The sequence below is a fragment of the Clinocottus analis genome, unplaced genomic scaffold (genome assembly GCF_023055335.1).
Source record: "Clinocottus analis isolate CAN_PGR_092001 unplaced genomic scaffold, fCliAna1.0.p SCAF_21, whole genome shotgun sequence".
Taxonomy (NCBI): Eukaryota; Metazoa; Chordata; class Actinopteri; order Perciformes; family Cottidae; genus Clinocottus; species Clinocottus analis.
This window is the reverse complement of record NW_027175943.1, coordinates 7,607,082-7,628,330: the sequence shown is the minus strand read 5'-3', so window position 1 is coordinate 7,628,330 and position 21,249 is coordinate 7,607,082. Positions and strand designations below refer to the sequence as shown.

At 43.3% G+C, this 21,249-nt stretch overlaps 1 protein-coding gene across 30 annotated transcripts in view; it reads right to left on the bottom strand.

Moving 5' to 3' along the window:
* LOC137791982 (receptor-type tyrosine-protein phosphatase delta-like) overlaps nt 1–21,249 on the bottom strand; it is a 332,202-nt gene that overhangs the window by 121,658 nt on the left and 189,295 nt on the right. For 29 of the 30 annotated variants that reach the window (XM_068587243.1, XM_068587249.1, XM_068587242.1 and 26 more), the window contains one exon: nt 19,595–19,632. The gene's annotated coding sequence lies outside the window, so the exon portion shown is untranslated. Of the gene's footprint in view, nt 1–1,251; nt 1,629–19,594; nt 19,633–21,249 lie in introns of those variants that run through there. The other variant, XM_068587245.1, reaches the window with a different exon arrangement.

Here is a 21,249-nt window from a genome sequence, read left to right as displayed (position 1 = left end):
TAAACACACACACGCACACACACAGTGGCCATTTGAATACCTCTCTGGCCTACTCCACCTTCATTCACTGCCTTTTCAATTGATGATATAATTCTTTCCACATGGTCAGATAGACTTCCTTCGGCCTTTTGTTTTTACACCCCAAATGCCTCGAAGAAAGAATTGCGGATTTTTTTTAACCGTACATTTCAGCCAGCTAATGGCTACATAATCAGTCATTTTGTGAGTTTTTGGAAAGCACTGTGCCTAATAGTGTTCAGATTGTGTTCTCCATAGTGGCCATCTCTCCTGGTGCCCCTCACTGGCTGAGCACAACGAGTCCCCTAGTGGCCCAACTGGCGCACTGAGCACAGGTGGTGTGCAGCTCTACTGGAAATAAAGGTTCACTTTCACCTGATTGACAGGGCATGTTGCGTGACTGACTGGCTCTCCGCATGCCTCACTGATACGTCACTGCTTATTTTGAAACATGTGAGTTTTATAAAAAATTTAAGAAAAACAAGAAGAAGACGGAAAAAAAGGCAAAGTCAACTTTAAACCCCGCGAGGAAAAAACAAACAAACATGCTCTAAAAATAAGACGGATGAGATGAGAGCTCTCTGGAGAGTTGCAGGAAGGCTCTTTGAACATTCTTCACTATGTAGTTCGCTGGAAAGGTTTCCACAACTCTCAAAGAGTCCACTTCATGAACTGTTTTTATGTGACGCTGACAAACAAATATAATAATACAATACAAGAATGAAATGTTAACGCAAAAAGGAGAACAAATCAAATGTAGCCTGCTTCAAAAACGCAAAAATGAAGCAACGCATATGTGTGTATTACTGCGAATTATTGAAGAAAAAACTGATTTCAACGCACACACGCACAATAATACTCCACCTGAACATGACAGACTGTAGTTTATGTGAAGATATATATTCAAAGTAGATCCATAAACACGTAATGTGTGGTATTTTCTACCAATCCTGTGATGTGGATCGGAGAGCGCTCGGTTGACTCGGTTGCGCGCATCTATAATAATAAACTATGCATAAAACAATATGTATTCTGTACTCATAAACACAACGCAGTACATCCACCGTATGCGTTATCAGCATCAAGCCGGTCCCACAGTGGGTACCGCTGGGTACAGCTCATATGTTTGACCCAACTTCACGGCTCTGCGTGCACCTGAAATCACTGCGGCAGCGACTTCAGCAGCGACTGTCACAGCCTCCAAACTCACTGTCTCTAAACACGCTTTCTTACCTTATCACCATTTTGCCGTCAGTTCGAAACTCGCTCTCTCCTCTTTATTTTTTCTTCTTTTTTGTGTGTGTTGTTGTCTGCGCAAAGAGAAGTTTTTTACATCCAGTATTGACAGTCTGGTCCTGGGGAAATGAAATAACGTGGAAGAAAGAAATCCGTCCTCAGGTTCTTCTTCTTCGTCTGTTCGCTCTTATTGCGTTTCTTTCCTTTGAGTTGTCCGTCACCAACGCATTGAACGATATTCGGGGCGAAAAAACCCCGCGCGCGGGAGCGTGTGTGCGCGCCGTATTCTCTCTGGGTTTCGGGTCTGTCTGAGTTGGACTCGTTAGATCGTCATTGAATTGAACGTGGCGAGACTGTGCTTGTGTTTGAAGAGTGCGGCGTGGCTGGGACACACACAGCCCCCTCGCTCTCTCTCTCTCTCTCTCTCTCTCTCTCTCTCTCTCTCTCTCTCTCTCTCTCTCTCTCTCTCTCTCTCTCTCTCTCTTCTTTCTTTCTCGCTCTCTCCCTCTCCCTCTCCCTCTCTCTCTCTCTCTCTCTCTCTCGTCCGTACTCTGCAGAGAGAGAGAGAGAGAGAGAGAGAGAGAGAGAAGGTGGGGTGACGTCACACAGCAAGGTCCCACTTTTCCAATTTTTTTGGATCACCCCCGAACTCCACTACAGGAATGTCCATGGCTGTGCGTGCGTTCGTGTGTGTGTTTTGCCTTCAGAACCAATAATGTATACAAGTTACTCTGCAAAAACATTCTTTTATCCATATCTTTACTCTTGTTCTGCTCAAGGTGTGGGTGGGTGTGCATGAGCTGGTGGGTGAGTGTGTTTTTTTCCAGTTGGTAAACCCGTGAGAATATGAGTGCATGTGTGACCCCACATATGTCTGTGTATGTTAGTGATACTACAGCTGTGGTGTTATGAAGGAGACAGCACATTGCATCGGAATTTAGAGAAAATGGTTCAGAAAATTGAAGGTGAAAAAAATGCATTGTTATGATACGCTATTAGGTGATTCGATTCCAGTAAACAGACGGAAAGGATGGAGACATACCTGCATCGTGATGCCAAAAAAGGTATAACATTTATTTTTTTTAAAGTCTAAATTCATGCTTTGTCGGGCCAAGACAACAAGAAAACAACTTTTTAAAAAGCTCTTTATCCAAATGTAGTTTGGATCATGTTATATATTCCATCTGGGGCATTGTTTGATATTCTCGATAGATGTTTTTTCCAGTACAGTAAAACATTGCAATAAATTAAAACATAGTTTGCCTATGATGATTAGAAAGTACAATTAAGAATACTTAAATTCAGTACTAAAGTGAATATACTTCACTTTCTACTGCTGGTCCTTAAAGGTGCAGCGTGTAACGTCTGTTCACATAATCCAAACGAACAGGGGGCAGCATTTCCCCTCCACTACTTTGTCTTTATAATCTAAATTTAGACATTTGTTATAACATCATACAAAAGGCACAAATGAGCAACATTTCACCAGACTGTTGAAACTCTTAAGCAAGGGTCATAATAACACAGCTATCTCATAATCTCCAGGTGTGTCTTCGGCCTTCTGTTTATGCTCACCATCTGTTTTGTTTACTGTGCCGCTGGCTGAGCAAACCCTGTATGTTTTGATAGTGTGTTCATGAGATTAAAAAAATTCCAAGGTGGTATAAACAAGGAAACCACTCGTCCTCTCCACCACTGAAGGAGTCCACTCCGCCGGCCGGTCGTCCCAGGGGGACAGACCTTCAGTTGGCAGAGCTAGAGCAGAGTCTGATCCCTGGGCTCAGCTTAGGCGACCACAGCACGCCGCTGAGTCCCGGCACTGGGGTTCGAGCTGGCTGGCAGCTAGTTGCTACAACTAACCGCCAACTGAAGAAGTCTCCCAGAACTGTTGCCTGCCCTCCTGCCGGCAAAGCGGTCTCTTGTTGGCGGCGAGGATAAAAAATATAAATAAAGTCCTTTTCTACTTTGGAATTAATCCAATAATCGTAGCTCACCATCGCCTCTTCAGGAACAAGTGGTATTACAAAGGCTGGGGCTGGCTGTTTAGCTCATCTCAGACATAGATATGTTTGATAAAAAGTTAACATTTTTTGTATTTTGTTCATATTTCTTTTTTCTTTTCTTCTTTTTAAGCAAGTGAGAGTTAAAGCCTGCCATGAGTAGATGCTTTGTGGTAGTAGTGTTGGTGCCAACTCCATGAAAATGCCAACATGTACAATATGATCACCACAAACTCATCACTAAAAGCCACACTATAGGTCCCTGCAGAGATATTATATTGATTTTGTTGTCAGGATGGGCGTGGATGTGTGTGTGCATGCCTGTCATCTCCCATTTTGTTTATTTTTTATCAAAGGCGTCGCTTCAGTATAGAGGAAAGCTGCCTTCACACACTGCACCGTGCACTCAAGGTCAGCCTGTCAGAGCAGCCAAGCTGAGCAGTAACCTCTATAAACCATGTATAATGATCACAAGTGTCATGTAATGATTCCGAGACGTGATTGATTCACATCCGTGCTACTGGAAAGACATAATTGTGCACAACAATGCATAAAGGGACAACGTTGCTCTTGCTAACACAGTCAAGTGCAGGGTCCTCCGATGTAGGGCTCCAGAAAAATAGCAGCAATGGCCCGGGGAGACAGATGACTATGACCAATTGTGTTTTGAGGAAAGTTGCTTTTGTGGCAGCAACCCAAGCTCTCTGATGAACAACCTAGCCCCGCAGACACCAAACATCTAGCATCCAGCAAAAGTACTCGGAGAGACAGACTACTGCAGTCAGCACATCTGTTTTTCTTGCCTCCACTCAGACATGCCATGTATCTGATTGAGTAACTGTGATTGTGATTCATACCTACAAATTATACCGAGCTCCATTTATTAAGGGCAGAGTACCCGATACCGCCTCCACATGCAGATTTATAGGCCAAAAGAAAGTGCTGGTTTTGTGACAATGAACAATGGAGAAACTTGATGAAATTACTGTTTCGTGAACTATTGCCCTTGACTGCTGGCTGTGAGAAAACACGGTGGGAGGGATAGCTTGTTGTGTCTAGAGGCTAACTGTACTGAAGATCACACACGTCTGATTATCTAACTTCCACCAAAGCAGTTGTTTGTAAGATATTCTTGGAGACTGAAGGCTGGAACGCTGTTGTGCACAAGACTAACATGGATCCAATAATAATAAACCGCTATCAGCCCCTTTAGCTGAGGCCTGTAGGGGGTGTCTCACTTTTTTTCAAATCCCTCGAATGTATTCATGATCTTTGAATACGAGTGGTGGGTGACACTAGTTATTAGATTTCTAATTCCACTCTGTATATAACCTTGTGCTTTCATATTCTTGGCACAAGCTCTCGCAGCGATACTGCAGCACTTGTTGATAAATGTGTGCAAGGGTGGGATTCATCAAGAGCCTTCCTCCCCGGCCTATCATGGCTGAACTTTGTCGCCCCAACAGGACACGGTAGTCTATAAAACCCAGTGTCCTTCAATAATAGGGATCCAAGACAGAGAAAACAGGAGTGCCGCGCTGAGACGCAGCATCGTCGCGTGCTGAAGTTGGCCTATTAATACTCTTGACAGTGAGAAGGCCATTTAACTCACATGGCAAATGTTTTGTTTTTTTCATTTGACAATGACACCACATTACTATTGAATGAGGCAACACGGTTTGATATACTGCCTCAGGCATGTTTCTATCCATACATGTGTGGGGTCAGGAAAAGTGTAGCACTGACTGTAGCGCTGATTGACATGTACGGTGTAAATGCAATGCAAATTTACAAAGTTTATACAGTATCAATATGCATATGCTTTAATGAATAATGTGAGCAAATTGTCTGTATGTGCTTTTTTCTATGCAGCTGCCCACACAGTAAATATATAGTCACTATTCAGATTTCACAAGCATAATTAGCATTGCATATTCTCATTTATTTCAAAAGACTGTTCAGTTATCTCTTTCTTTTTGGTCCTTTCGATACTGAAAATGGTAGTGGGTTGAAAGAATAATTGAATGCCATATTCTATCATGTGTTAAGTAAGGGCTAATATTCATTAGTAGTGAAATATCACTATCACAAGTATATTTAAATAGTGTGCTGTTTGTAATTACATAAATAGTTCAAAACCAAAGTGAAATATATTGTATATAATTACTAGATGAATTGCCATTTAATTTTATACTGATATTATTGGTCCCCAGAGGAAATATCTTATCTTTTTATAATGGTCTTACTTTTCTTCTAGCGCCACAAGCAGGTCAAAGTATGTTTCCTGTGAAGTATCTCGACATCGACCAAACACTAATATAATTAGCAAGTGGTAGTATGCTCCACTAAGACGGTGAACATGGTAATATTACAATGTTAATAACAATCAACATGGGAGCATCTCAGCAGAGGCTTTGCTCAAAGCACTGCTGTGTCCAAGTGTGCCCCCCCCTACCCCCCGCGAGCCAAAGGTGTGACTCTTTTGTTTTATTTAGAAAACTGCTCTGTAACACAAGTTCAGCCCTTGACACCCTCTTTGTTTCACGGTGCTAGAATCGGTGGATACCTCTTTCTTAAACGGTGCATTTTCTCTCAACACCGTCTTTCGAGGTGGCCTTGAGGACTTTGCAAGTTACTGTATAAAGCAAATCAATTTATAGATTTGGTTGGGTTTCTTTCACAGGGTGCAGTGCTCATCCCAGTGGGGATAAAGGTTCACAAACAGACAGGCATCACGGTTAGAAAAGCAATCGTGTTGTTCTTTAAGTTGCCAGGAAAGTTGTTTGCTTTTAGTCTGCAGAAAAAACAACAATGTTTTAAGTGATGCTTGTCAGATCCATTCACAACAAGGAGAAGGCTCAGACTGGATGTTGTTGCTAAATAGGCTGAGGTCAGTTCCATTGTAACTCAATCCAATAACTGCCATCCCAGTTTAACATTTTAGATTTGGGAGGGCCGACAGCTATTTTTAAAGGATTTTATTTCAGAATAAGTTGCATGTACTTCTGATCACACAGCCTATTTATAATTCTGGAAACAAAACTGTCAATGTCGCAGTTAATGTGAGACGGACAGACGTGAAAATACAATATCGTTCACTGTCAATCTCCCTATAGCCTGGGGTCCAGGCCTTTTCACCCTTGACAAGTTGTTGGCGAATTACAAATGACTGTCAGTCAAGTCATTACTCTAGTTTTTGCTTCCCAAAGACGACACCACGTATAATGCGGCAGAGAAGAGAGACAACTTGTCTGAATCCAAAACAAGGTCTGTTGTGTTCAGCGCCTCACGCCCCAGAGTTGATACATTTATAGTCCCCACCTCCCTCGCAACCCTGATCAAGTAAACCAGTCATCGTAAAATTAATTTCCCCATCAAGCGAGACTCACGCTCCTCAGGATAACAATCTATTTTAAGCGGATAAATCTAATCCAATGTGTTGAGATTGACTTGTTTATGGCCGCTGCCCAAGCAGTCAAGAGAGTTAAAGTGGGGTGGCGGGTGGAGTGGGGGTGTGTGGGGTGAAGCGACAAATGCCAAGGTGATATTACACACATCTCCAAGGCAGGAAAAATGTAAACCAACACCCAAGTGTAGTCCTTGGCCGAGACATCTTATACCGCTCTCCTTCTTAGAATCTGTCAGATGTGATTGATGGATAACCGTGCAGCCGTGCTTTCAGGAACATTAATAGCCATTATTATGTACATGATAGGAAAGAAGTGGTTAATTTATGGTTCTGATGTCAGACAGCTATATCTGGAGCATCTATATGATTCAATTAGTGATCGACAGAACTTTGAAATCATGACAGCCGTCAAAGTAAAAATGTTTCAATGCCAATTTTATTTGAAATGTTCCTAACTTTAAAAGGTACCGAGCAATATATGACCTCGACATTTTCATGCAAAATGAAACTGAATTTGTCAGAAAACGTTGGGTTCATGTCGGGCCCCATCGCTCATGAAACAGAGGTGAGTGAGCAAAGAGCATTGTGGTAATACATTAGCTCTCACTGGTGCTGCTGCCAACAGTTTTACGTTAGATATTAACTTTATTTGGAGCAGCTGACTGCAGCCTGGTGTCACAATACCTTCAGAGCTGACTGCACGTAGTCTTAAATTCTGGTGAAGCTGACGACATGTTTAGTCTCGTGTGACATTGCCTTAGATCGGAGGAGCTGACTGTGGGCTTATCTTACGCGTTTGATCAGCTTTGATTAGCTTTCAGGTAGCTTTTGACTGGAGTACCCAAGATGACACCACTATAGCAAAGGACACAGTCGTGAGACCACCGAAGCAGACATGGCTACAGTTTGTGCCGCATGTATGTGGATGTTAGTGTTTATAATCCATAGTTTACTGTGCAATAATGCATAATATATCACCTATTCTCAATGAAAACCCAATAGGCTGCACTCTAAAGAGGGCAACTTGAACCCTCACCTGACCTGGACAGCTCCTCCCTGTTACTGGGAGGCATGCGCTTACTGATCTGTACTGGAACTGCTGAGTCATGAGTAGTCAATATCACCTTATTATGATGTCAAGCGAAATCGGCTTCACGGTGAGGCTCGCGGTTGGGACCTCGGTTTGATTTAGTTTATTGTTGGCATGGGGTGCAATGAGCTGAAAAGCAATTAGGTCCATTAAGAGATCAACTGGGACGGCATGAGCAGCCATGGTGTGCAGCAACCTGCTCAGAGAATCGAAGAGAGATAGAAGCGTCGAGGGAAATGAGCTTAGACAGATTGAGTCAACTCCTGCCTGACAGAGTCCCTCTGTGGAACTCCGCTCAGGACACCTGTCCGGTGAAACCATGCAAATCTGTGTCTGAATGTGCGTGCAGTGTGAGCATGCACATGCAAATGGGCTCGGTGCTTGATGTATGAGCCCCTTAACCAAGTTGGCTGTGACTATGAAATTTAGATGGAGGTGGAGGAGGAGTCAAGAAAATGGACGACCCTGCGGGAGCGGATGACAGACGGGCCAAAAAGGCCCTTTTTCCTGACCCTGCTAGCGCTTCACTCTTTAATTGTCAACCTGCGTGAAGTCGCATTCACAGCTGAGGAGGGTGCTTCCTATAAAGAAAAAAAAAGAGAGACTTCTACACAAGCAGTAAAATTGTAAGAAGCACTCACACACACTCCTCGGAGCGGGGAACATTTGTCACCGTGCACTGATCGATGCATTAGCCGCTCTGCTTGTGAGTTATATTGTGTGTCGTTTCCTGGCGAATGCAAAACATCCCAAAACAATGAGCATGTGCTCTGTGTGCTGCGTGTACATATATCATAAGCTGCTGTAGCGCTGGAATGTGTAGTTGATTAATCAATTTGTGAAATGAATCAATGGCAATTTCAATTATTGACTAACTATTAGTCACTTATTAGGCAAAGGTCCTAGCTATTTAAATGAGAAAACACATTGCATGTCCTTTATCTTCGTGAATAGGATATTTTTGGGTTTTGGATTCTCTGATGACAAACAATCCTTGGATACTTTACCTTACATCGTAGGCTTTGGGGAATTGTGATTTGATATTTTCTCTATTTAATTTTATTGACTAAAGTAGAATGCAACACTTTGGATAATTTTGTTTCTGTTCCCATTCTCTTTGTTTCTTTCAAATGTTCCATCTTGCCTGCATTTGCACGGCTGTGTTCGATCGAAAATGATGCACTCCTGCCAACTCCCTCCTCTCCTCTTCATTGTCCTTTTCATATATTTAAAAATTCCCTACTCTAAAAGCCTTCTACCTTTTCCTGCCATCATCTTATCCCAGTTATTTGCTCATTCACTAGCCTCTCTCCGTCAGCTCTTTCTGCTCTCCACCTCTCTGACTTTCCTTCCCCAAACTAATAGTGACACACATCCTCTCTGTTTATATCTCTTACCTCCACTCACCTCTTTCTCCATCCCCTTCTCTCTCCCCCTCTGTCTTTCAACATGTGCGGGCTGGCATCGGGTATTTACGAGAAAACTCTCACCGTAGCCGATTGATCACGGCCATTGTTTGCAGTGGGTCCTCCATTTTACAGTTCAGTGTTCATGAAAAGGAGCTTTTTCCACTCTTGCTATCTGTCAACCCCCTCAACCCCAAAATATATTCTCTCTCTCCCTTTCTCCCTTTGGCCAGTGATTCCCCACAAACACACCTTCATCAATTTCAAACCGCTGATGCCACTCTATGCCAGTGAGGAAGGTAGTAGGAGGAGGAGGTGAATTGATGGGTGAGTGTTGAAGCTGACTTGAATTTGAAGTCAGGGAGTGACAACATTCTTCAAGTGGAGGACAGATAGGACATCAATATATGTGTTGTCAAAGTACACAAATTAAACATCTGATTGATGCCAAAACAAGCGTTCCAATTCAAATATGTCCATTAGAGTTTATGGAAATCACTTCTTTCATGATGTTGACCACACTGCCAGAGTTTACAGCGTCGGCGTCTCAGCTTGCCATATGCTGCCCCCTGTAGTTCGCCTCTCTCTCATTAATTCCTTCTAAGATGAGTCATACAACTTATGTTATAAATCCAATAATGCAATAAAAGGTGCGATGGAAAAAGCCAACCAGAAGGTAAACATCCTCTGTGCTCACTTCCTCCCTTTAGTCTTGGGAAATTAGGCCATTCTATCATCAGCCAACTGGTGCATTTATGAGCTGCTAACGTAATTGGCGGTAGCGGCGAGATCTCAGCTGAGACAAAGGCGGCGCGTTCACCTCAACGGGGCCTTGAGGTAAACGCTTGAATGGAATAACAGAGGAGACGGAGGAGGAAGAGGTGAGTGGAGCAAAAGAGAGAAGCAAGGTGCCTCATTCACTGGCTCAGGGGTTTATGGGATTGCTTCCAGCTGTCACTCTGTGTCGTGAATCCGCAGCGCCGTAATATCTTAATTGTTTCAAATTAAATGCTCGTAAAATGGCAAAGGAAATGAGTTTTTTTTTTTTTTCTCTGGCTAATCCAAATCAGCCCCTTGACTTACATCTGGGCCCGCTTTGAGGGAGAGGCGGCTTAAAAGGTGCAACGGCTCCCACATGAGATGGCTATGGATATGCCGGTGTGGAATTAGTCTTTATAGGTTGTGAACTACGAACCAATTACTGTGCATGTGTGAATCAGGCGTTTCAGAGCATCGCTTGCTTTTTTTTTCTTCCTCTTCGTCTCTGTATAATTGTCCCCGTCTCTACATCTGCCCCCCTTCTGTCATTCTGTCTTTACATATGTGCATATGAGTTTATGTGTGAACTAATATATGTTTATGTGGAGGACGCGGGCACACAGAGGCTTATCATAATAAACTGTCTTAATATCCAGCGGGGATTCACACATATAGTCCCCTCCCGCCATCTCCCTCCAGCACTTCTGAGACTCAGCTCATTCCACAGCGCACAGTCAAATCACTCAAGCAGCTAAAGGTCCTGAATGACATCAGCCTGGCTGTCAACGACACACGCACAAATGTATGCATGCATGCACATAATGTACACGCCCATGTTGGCGTTCATGCAAACACAAATGCACATGAGGCCCTTCCTAAGAACAATCAGTGAATGTACTGCTATGAACTCGTAGCACGTTTCTATACGTGCAATTTACACACTAAACATATGCATTGTGTGGACAAAGTATGAGCTGCTTCTCATGGCTTTTCTGAAAAACAAATCCCAGTCTGTATGGATATCAGAATGTCCCATTAGCCCCTGTTAACTTGACATCTTTTCTTCCATTCTTGAACAAATACCAGCTCGAAATGAAGCCCCTAACAGGCAAATCCAGCGGACAATTATATGCCATTACATCTGCAAAGTGGTTTTGTGGTGGGGGCTGTAGGTGGCTGTGACGGGTATGCGCAGTCAAGTCGATTATCATGAAATGAAACACCAACTGAGAAGGCCTGACACCTCTCCACTTGGAAGCAGACACTGATTGAAAAAAAGGAGAAAAGAAAATGCTTAAGCGTCGTCATTGCCTCACAATGCAGAGAGCAGCGTTGGTTCTCCGCAGCAGATGGTGATACACAAGTGCCGTGTGAAAAGTTGAACTGAAAAATGCTCGGAAAGTTTCTGACACTGCTGCCATCAACAGTGCCATCTGCAGTTTGCGACATCCTGAGGAAGCAGAGTGTCTACAAATTGACACGTGTTATATGTCAACTTGTCTCTCGATGAGATCAGTGCAAGTTGTAGTAATAATATTAATAAAGGCGTTTTATTTCATTATATCCGCTGTATAAAAAACAGCTCTACAAATGGATCAGATCAAATCTGAAATTTACAATTTTGACTGAAAAAAAAATAAAAATTTGAACAAACAGTGCATGATACTATGACATCGGACAAAGCATGAATCTGACGTGGGCAATGTTTTTTTTGACCAGATCATCTCGGCTGCTTAAAGGGAGAAAACACACCTGAATATAATAGAGGCCATTATTTTTTATGACAGACATTTTGACTTCTAGGGGGAAAAAAGCACAGGTGTTGCTAATAACATTAAAGGCAGCTCCGTTCTATTCAAACGTCCCAGTAAGCCATGACGGCGTGACAGTGAGCCAGTATGCCTCATACCCATCATGCCCTGACAATGAATTTGTATTAGTTACACCTGTGTGTTTTCTACTGTGACATGTCAACATGTCTGTCTGAGCTGAGGCCACAAACAAACACACACACACACACTGAGGCCTCGCCGTAAGGATGGCATTACGATTTTGGATACTCTGAGGACAAATGTTTATACCCCGACGTCCTTCACTGCATCCATCTTTGCATTTTCTCTGCCAAACTCCTCATCGAGGTCCATATTCGACCTCTCACCATCTAAATGTCTCATCTGCGTGCTGCGTGCTTTCAATGTACTGCAGCGTATTCTCCATCCTCTCCTCTGGTGCTTCACATCCCCTCTAATCTCTACTCCTGGGCCTTTCATTTCCATCCCTCTCCGCTCCTCCCCCCTCTCTTCCCTTCTCATTCTGTCTCTCTCGTATCCTCTCTCCCCCTTTCTCTCCCCTCTCATGTCCCTCTCATCCCCTCCACTCCTCCCATCCGTTTGGTTGTGTCCCATTTACAACCCCCTCCCCCCTCGTCCCACTACACAACTTCTCCTCCTCTTCTTTGCTCCCTTATGTGCTGTTGGAGCCTCTTCCCCGCCTTCTCTCACACTCTCTGCTTTTCTTCGTTTGTCTCCCTCTACCATTGTTATTACCTTCTGTGTCCTGTCTGTCTGACAATCTTGTTACCCCTGCTTTAACGGCAAATTCTCTTGACCCTATCTTTACCTGTTCCCATCCAACATCTCCTTTTGGTCACTTTGACTTTTGTCTTTGCGCTACTTAACCGATATTCGTCCTCGTCTTCCTTTCCCCTCCTTTAACCTATCCTCCATTCGTTCTTCTTATGCCCCCATGCCAGAATATATGCTCTATTACAGCCGGTCTCGCACTCTGTCTCACTCTGTCCTCTCCTCCTCACTCTCTCTGCCATTTTTTTGTGGCCTTTCGCTCCGTGCACATCTAATGGCTGGGGTGTAATCCACTGGCTAATCTGCTGACAGCCTGTGTGACAAGGCATTAGCTTTGTGTCACTGCCTACCATGCTGCTTCTCAGCGTGTGTGTGTTAGAGCGCGAGAGAGTTAGAAAATGAGCGCGGGGAGGGAGCGAGAGAGTCTATGCATGCTCGTGTGTCCGCGCCCAAACGCAATATGTTTGTAAAACTTTGTGTATGTGGTGTGAGTAATGGCTCATGTGTTTGTTGCACCATGTCAACTGGATGCCCAAGCGTATAATTGACACTGTAGCTCCTCGATTTTGCATGGCCTTTCACCTTTCGTTTTTTTCCCACTATTTATCCCCACCGCTGCACTTATTTTTCTTTCTCTATGGGCCATAGCCATTTTAATAAGATACAAGGTCAGAGTGCTTGCGGGGCGGACGGGCCAAAGGTGCCTTGTCAGGCGTTCAGCCCTGTCAAATGACCAAATACTGGAAACGTTTGGACATAGTTGCAATAGGCAACAAACACAGCTGCTCATCGTATTGACTCGTAGTGTTATTGATTAATCTGTGAATGAAGTTTTGTGATTATTTGATCAATTGTTTCGTCGATACAAATTAGGACTGGAATTCACATTGAAGAAAAAAAAATCACATTTCAAAAGAAGCAAATGTTGAGCATTTTACTCTCACAACTTTAAAATGAATTAATAATGAATCACTTCTTTAAATGGTTTTTGATTAGCTAATCCCTCCGTCCCTGGTTCCTTTGGGTACGTCCCGTGGCTTCGTCGCAAATGCTCCACAAAAACCCCCTTCCTCGTCTCAACTGCCGGCTCCAGTTCACCAGCAAGAACTCGCCTCGCACTTTGCCACATTTCTCTCTTTTTAGCTTCTGTCCCTTTTCTTTAGTGGTCCCCTCCCCTGTCTCCACCTGAGTGATCCTGTTATCACAGCTGACCTGTCGCTAGATCTGTCAACAGCCAAAGAGATTACACCGAAGGCCGCTGAACACATTGGGCTCTCGGTTTGAAGGGGGTGGGGGGCGATTGCCTGATCTCCCGATGCTGATAAACTGGCCGAGGCTTTGGGGATTCAAGAAGGTCCCGTCGGGAATAGGGTGAAGTGTGGGGGGTGCTATAGTCAACCTCGAGTCTACTTCTAATCACTGGGCTTTTCAGAGGGGATAAGGGAAAAGGAGAATGGGAGCTTGGTTTGGAATGGAATTAGGCCCTGATGGAGCTTGGGATAAGGTTGTTTGGGCTTTGATTTGATCACAGTTTGTTTGAAAGCTTTCGAGTAGCATGTTTGATCAAATCTATACTGCCCATGGAACATGCTACACAGCGAGGATTAAATACATTGATAATAACTCAAATAAATGCAACATCATCGCTGCTCATAACTTGTACTGTATTAGCCGTATTGGTACTGATCTGCCAATGCCTTCTGAACGGCTAATGAATCATAATCTCTGGGGATCTGGGATTAATTTCATTCATACTTATTTCTACGTATTCCTTGATCCATCCCCCCCGCCACCCTCTTTTTTTTTTTTGACTGTTGCCACATGGGGGATACTTCTGCCATTCAAGTGAGAACACAGCACAATTATCATTGATTCATGCACCATAAAAGCAAAGCCGAGTGAGACAGACTCTTATGAAACGCGGCTTGTTGCCAAAGTACTGTCAGAGACGGAGTTTGATGGCTCACTCGTCCGTGGCCTCCGCATCATGTTGCCTTCACCAGCTGTTGTTTGACAGAAAGGGATTCTTCCCGCAGTGTGCAAAGACACAGCTATCAACTTAAGAGGCTTGACAGCAGCTCACTATGGGGCCGTTTTTCTACTGCATTATATTAGGTATTACTGGTGGAGCATCTGCAAATGGTGGCACACGATACAACAGCAAGAAAGACAAAAATCTCTGAAAGCAGAGTGGACCCCTGGTGGTCTCTTTCACCGTGAATGGTGTGGTATGTCTTCACATTAATGTTGTAAAAAGTGTTTTTTTTCACATTGGTATTGTAGAAAGTCCACCTTGAAGATTTTCTTCTGGATTTGATGGTGGTTTTGTGTCATAACATTGTGATTGTAATGGAAGCAAGATCAAGGAGAAGTGCAGCTATAGTCCTGGGAAGCAGTCAAAGAGACGGCCTTTTATTGATCTTCCCTAATTACAGGAGTCCATGAAATTTATGTTTCTCAGGCTTGCCAGAAGGCACTAATATGGCACACTGAGTTGAGCAATCACTTCTAATGGTGAGTGATGAAATGATAAACTGTTCTGCCAAACAAAAACAGTACAGAACGGAAATTGAGGGGCATAAAACCCAGTCTGGAGCTACTTTGCCAAACAAGGCTGTCAGGACTGAGCATTTGCTGTTTTTATACTCCGTGTCTGAACAATTGATTGCAAATCATAAAATAAACCACTACCTGCTATTTACTGGGGCCTCCCAAAATATATAAACAGGGCTGTAGATATAAAAAAAAAAGAAGAAAAAATGCAATGCTTACGAGCTCTCTTTTTCGTTTTATTTTTCTTGTTCTTTCAGGATTCACTCAACTTTAACCATGTCAGCAAAAAAGGCGTAACATCCTTGGAACTGCATTCTCCATCTTCATCACAACAAATCAGCATAGTTGACAGTCAAAAACCAGCGTGGGCCTCTGTAGATGGTAGAATTCAAATGTACAGTACAATGCACACTCCAAGGCTTGTTGATACTGATCGTGAGAGCAGAGCTGAGCTCCCAACACTTAGTAGATCATCGTAATTAAAACATAAATTGGAGGTATTGAGCTGCATGCGGTCGCCAGCGCGGGCTCTGGGGAAGCATTGATTCATTCATGCACTTGGAAACAATTGCTCTGATTTGCACGGAGTAAAATATAGAAGCCTTGTAAATAAAATCAATAGCAAACAAGCAGCCTGGGCTCCTCAAATAGTAGACAGTGAATTACAATCGGGCAAAATGATGCTGGAGGCATGAGCGAGCACAGGCACATGGGAGAAATGCAAGCTTTACAGTGAATGTACAGGATACAGTACATCCATCGGAGACAAAATCTCTTGTTGGATGAGTATTGATTGATTTTGAACTAAGGGAAGATATGGCACTGGCTGCACGAAGGTAAGCCAGGTCAGTCCTCATTATAAAGACTTGTCTCATGTGAGTTGCACAAAGATATACTTAAGCTTAACAAAGTAGCCGATACATCCCCAGACAAAGTGCTTTGTTAAGAAGTATACACTTGTTGAGGATGAACACAAAAGATAAAACGTAAACCAAAATGTGCTGTTTGTTCACAAATTTTTAGAGAAGCAATGTTAATAGTTTTTAGAGACCAGAATAAATCCCCTGAAAAAGCACATTACAGCACAATATTGACTCCAAAATGTCCTTGTAACTGTTAGTCTCCCTAAGAAGCATCTTTTCATTTTTCTGCTGGCATGAACACAGCTAGGCATCTGAAATCAGCCATATTTGTCCGTTTGAAAGCAGTCCTAATTTACCCAGAAAATTAGGCCTACTTAAGATCGTCAAGCACAAGAAAGCTTTGTGCAACCAGTGGACTTTGATGTGCATCTGATGTCTGAAGCCACAGTCAAAGTCTGTGTCCTGATGAGAGGTTGTGGAAAGGATAAGGGGCGAGAGTCATAACAGCACAGCCCTGACGAAATCTCTATTACATGCCATTTACGTTTATACTGAACAATAACACATTTTGATAACTATGCGCAACATGAAGCTACTATACACACTGGTATGATACTATAATGCACAGACCTTCTGCAGTGCAAGGTATGTCCGAGTGCCATTGAGGGAATTACAAACCTAGCTTGTTACTGTGTATTTTCTAGTGAATGTGTCTTGCTAAACCAATAACTTCAGCTAGTTCATCGTGGATATAAATGGTTCATACTGAAGGGTCTGCTCAGGAGGTTACGTGAGGTAGAATCCAATCGAGTGGAGACGAACAAGTCTGGCTATTTGCTGACTTTACTTCAAGTTCAAGGTTCACTTCCAAACACACTGCAGAGTTTTTTTTCTTCCCCTTTTCTTTGTAAAGCTAATATAGCGTGATGAGAGAACAGAAGCACACGGGTTGCTATGTGCAGAGGTGCCATGTGCTATGGCTGAAGGAATATTCCCTGAAATGGCTCTGGGCACACACCTGAACCCTGTGCTCCACATTTATGATTTTACATCTTGAAATGTTGATTTAAAGCAACAAGCCTGCACTAACTACACACACTAGAAATACGAACGGCACACTAGACATGGAGTTTAATTAATGCCTGTGCAAGCCTTGATTTCAGATGGTTTCTCGGGCTAATCGTGCTCTAGGCAGTGCTGCCAGCCTCACATTGGGAAAAAAGAGAGGGGTCAGGAGTAGATGGACACAAAGTAAAAGAGGGAGGACAGGGAGAAACGCTGCAGCAGATGAGCGCAGGCATGAAAACAGCTATGGGAAGGAGAGGCTACAGAGAGAAAGTGGGGAGGATGTATGGGGAAAATTGGAAAAGGAAACAACAGAGGGTCGGGAGAAGCAGTCGAGATGAGATAGCATGGGTAGAGTGGCAGCAGAATGAGAGAGGGCGGAAAGGAGGGAGATGAAGGACGGAGGCAAAATTGGAGAAAAGCAAAGAAAGGTGGTGGAGGAAGAGCTTTCCTTTAGCCACATACTGTATCCTCAAAGCGGCTTTCATCCGCCCTCACATCCACAGCTGAGGTTGAGAAACCTCTCTGCAAACTCCACACACACACACATTAATTATTCCCGAAAGTGTCCTTTGACAGTAATCACTAGTCTACCTTTTGGCATCATAAACATTTATTTTCTTTATGAATTTTGTTGCCACAGGGAATTGCTAGACAGAAAGCCCCAAAAGACTTCCTCTAAATATAGAAAAAGGAGCCTCGCGAGGCAGCTGAATATTGAAGCTTTTCCAGCTGGAGAGACAAAGGCAAAATAGAATGATGTGTTTTTCTTTTGCTCAACAGGAAATCAAAAGGGGCACTCGTACAGGTATCTTAGTACAGGCGCACACAAAAAGACAAACGTGAGCGTGGAAGCGCCAACGTCATCCCGACGAAACATCTTTCCTATATTAACATAATACTATTATATAGGGTCACATTCAATTTCACTCGATACATTACGTATGCATAAACGCACCGCAACGCCTAAGCAAAGATACACACGCACACAGCCTGAATGAATGCTAAGAGCGGATAGGAGACAAAGGAATTAAAGCGAGGCTGACTAACAGAGTATGACATGTCCAAGGCCTATCACTAATTATGCCCCCGCTGCTACAAACTGTTCCCTTACTATGATCCTCTGAAACAGGAGTACGGGGAAAAGGCTTCAGCAATTACTGATGAAACCACCCCAGAAGAGAAGTGTGTGTTAATCAGTGTCAGGATGTTGGAAAGAGTTATTTAATAAAGACACTTCATGGGGGGGGGGGGTCCATAATCATGCTTCGGTTTGAGGTGGCTTTTGAACAATCTAGCATTATTTCAGTGACACTATGTTTTTTACAAGTTGTCCCCAGAAGTGCATACTGAACGTGCTGTCTCCATGAATTGGTAATCCATTACTCTCTGACAGGAATTTTAATAATACAAGTTAGTTCATCTAGCAAGAGCATTGTACGCCGCACATGTCAACTGTTTGATACAGAAAAAAGATGGAAGTACATCTTACTGTTTCTCTGGAACAGCCAGTGAACTAATCAGCTAACGCAAATTGATTTAATGCAAATATCTAGGAAGCTAGAAGCAATTCTTTTCAAACTCAAACGTGTAATCAGGTTCAGCCCAATGAGTTCAGTTTTTTTCTGGACCCGGCCCTTGCTGGAATTGTCGAGTTGTCTTTAAATGAGAAGCGACGATTAGAATTGGACGAGATGAAGCATCTGGCTCAAAAGACTCGGTATTGCCGGATGTCGCATATAATGTATTCAGTGGAAGCTCTCTGGTAATCTATTATTTTGCATGGATGAATAACAGTTCCCTTGTTTCAAAGACGGACCAATTTTCAGGCATTTATCCAAAAAACCCCGCCCCTCTTTAATTGAATCTCTAAAATGCTTTCCGTGATCAAGATGGGTAAACTGTTGTCTTCTCAGTCTTGTGATTGGCTCACGTTTGTTATCTAAAACCATCATAAACTCCCCACCTGTTGATCAAACCCGGCCCTTGAATCCCATCTCGGTGAAACGGAGCCAATGGACAGCATCTCAATCAGGACACGTCTTCTCTCATGCAGCCCCACTTCACGACGAGAGGCTCAAGACTTAACACAATGCATCTACGTATTGAGTCCTCAGCAAACCCAACCACACAATCGCAAGAAGATCTGCGTCATTTTTGCAAACAAACTGCACACCCAATCACACTGAAAACACCCACAAAGATATATGCTGCTGTCAACTAACCCACGTGCCCACTTAGATTTGCGCCACTCCACCAGTAGACTTCCCTATTGCCCGGGTAACAGAGATGATGGCTGAGGCTGAGATGTTGCGGCATGCCATTTATCTCTGTCAGACGTGGTTGAACACCAGTTCTTATTGGCTGGGCAGGATTCGTGATTGCTAAAGCGGCACCCCAGTCTCTGAGAGCGTGCTAATTAAACAGTGGGGGAAAAGAGCAAGGGGCCTTCACACTCTACCCTCTAAGGCTCCGTTCTGCTGCAACCGGCATTAACACACACAGTTCTTCTGAGACGGAGCAGAAATGGAAACCCGGCTTAAAATGTCATGACCCGTCGTCGTTGTTGACTATACAATGATTCACGCTTCAGATGTGATTATAAAAGCTTACCTTTCAGCACTCAAGCAACCCTCCCAACAGTTCAAGAGCTGCAGGACGACAAAAAAGAAAGAAGAAAACACATGTTAGAAGATGCTTTATTCACCGTCGTAAAAGCGGTTATGATAAGAAAATGATTTAATTTGTGGGATGGAGTTCAAGAGGCACGGGTGAAGATAGCAGAAGGTTTTAGTTGTTGGGAAATAATCATTTTAATCACAACGGCGCAGTGATCTGCTGCCCTGAGCCTGAGCACGCCTTCAGTACTGCCATTGCTTTTTATAGTGTAAAGGGCAAACATTTATTACCCACTGATTACATTTGGCAGGCATATGCGTCTGACTCTTAAGCCCTTGTAATTTCCAAGTCGTTACAAAAGACCCTTCTTCACCACTGATATTCGCTCACTGCTTGAATGTGCTCTGTCTAACAGGGATTTCATCGGGGCACAGAAAAAGGAGTCGTGAGAACAAAGAATAAATGGGAGTTTAGGGGCGGGAGGGAGGGGGGCACTGAGCAGCTTTTTAGTTTAGTATTAATTAAAATGTGGGCGGCACTAAAAAGGTCAGAGATTGACCAAAAGAAAGAGAAAAAAGGGCCACGTCACTGCTGATTGTGTGCACGAGGCGCTCAAGGTCTTGTAGATTAATACAAGTTCACTTTCAAAAGGGGAATCGAGAGAGAATTAGTCGTGTGACCGATAAACAGCATATCTCTGTGCTCTGTTTTCTTCGCCTTTTTTTCCAGCTGAGAGATAAAATTCCGGCCTGGCAATGGTTGCCATCGCAATTGATTCTGGCAGAGCAATATGACTGCAGAGTATGAGGGCTAAGTATCTGAATAGCTGCTGTCAAAATGCTGAAGGGGAATTTATTCCTAGTTTATATGCAAGCTATATCATGGAGTTACTGAGACTAAACGGCTACAGTTTGATGTACAGTATGCTGTCATTTCACTGGCGTATAATCGCGGCGCTGTTCTAGACACAGGCTTACGGGTGCTGTGCCTGGATTCAGTGAATGCAATGGAAGCACACAATCATTTGCTGGGATATGACAAATCCTCAACATTTTAAAATACCAAAAAATGTGTCTTTGAACTGTTATTGTAATTACCACAACTGTAATATTGGTATTTGTCAGCATATGTGTGAAAACTTTGTAAATCTGACGTATTTGAGTTTTAAAAAAAAATCCATTTTGGACGATGCTCAGCATCAACGATGTGATCGGAATACAAGTTGAGCATCGCAAGAGAGAGAACGCAAAAGACAACAAAGAGTTAGGAAGGAGGAATTTGATAGCCGCATTGTGTCTGATCTATCCCTCCAGTAAAAAAGGTGTCTTGACCGGTGGGGAATACAGAAAATGATTAATAGCTACATTCCAGCAATCAGCAGGCAATAAGGGAGCTACCTGTCAGAGGTCCAACCGCCTTTCAGAGATTTATGGCTAATAATTGGCCATGAGTATAGCCAGTCTGGTGCTATCAGAAGCTCCCAGGGCCAGTTGGTTAGAGATACAAACAGAATTCAGTCAATCTGTGTGTTCTATGCTGAATACTGTGAGAATGCGGAGTATGCAGAAAATACATTCCAAATGTAAATTATTAGGCCTTTAAAAGAAACAAGAATAGATTCTTCCCAAAAACTCACACATGATGGTGCC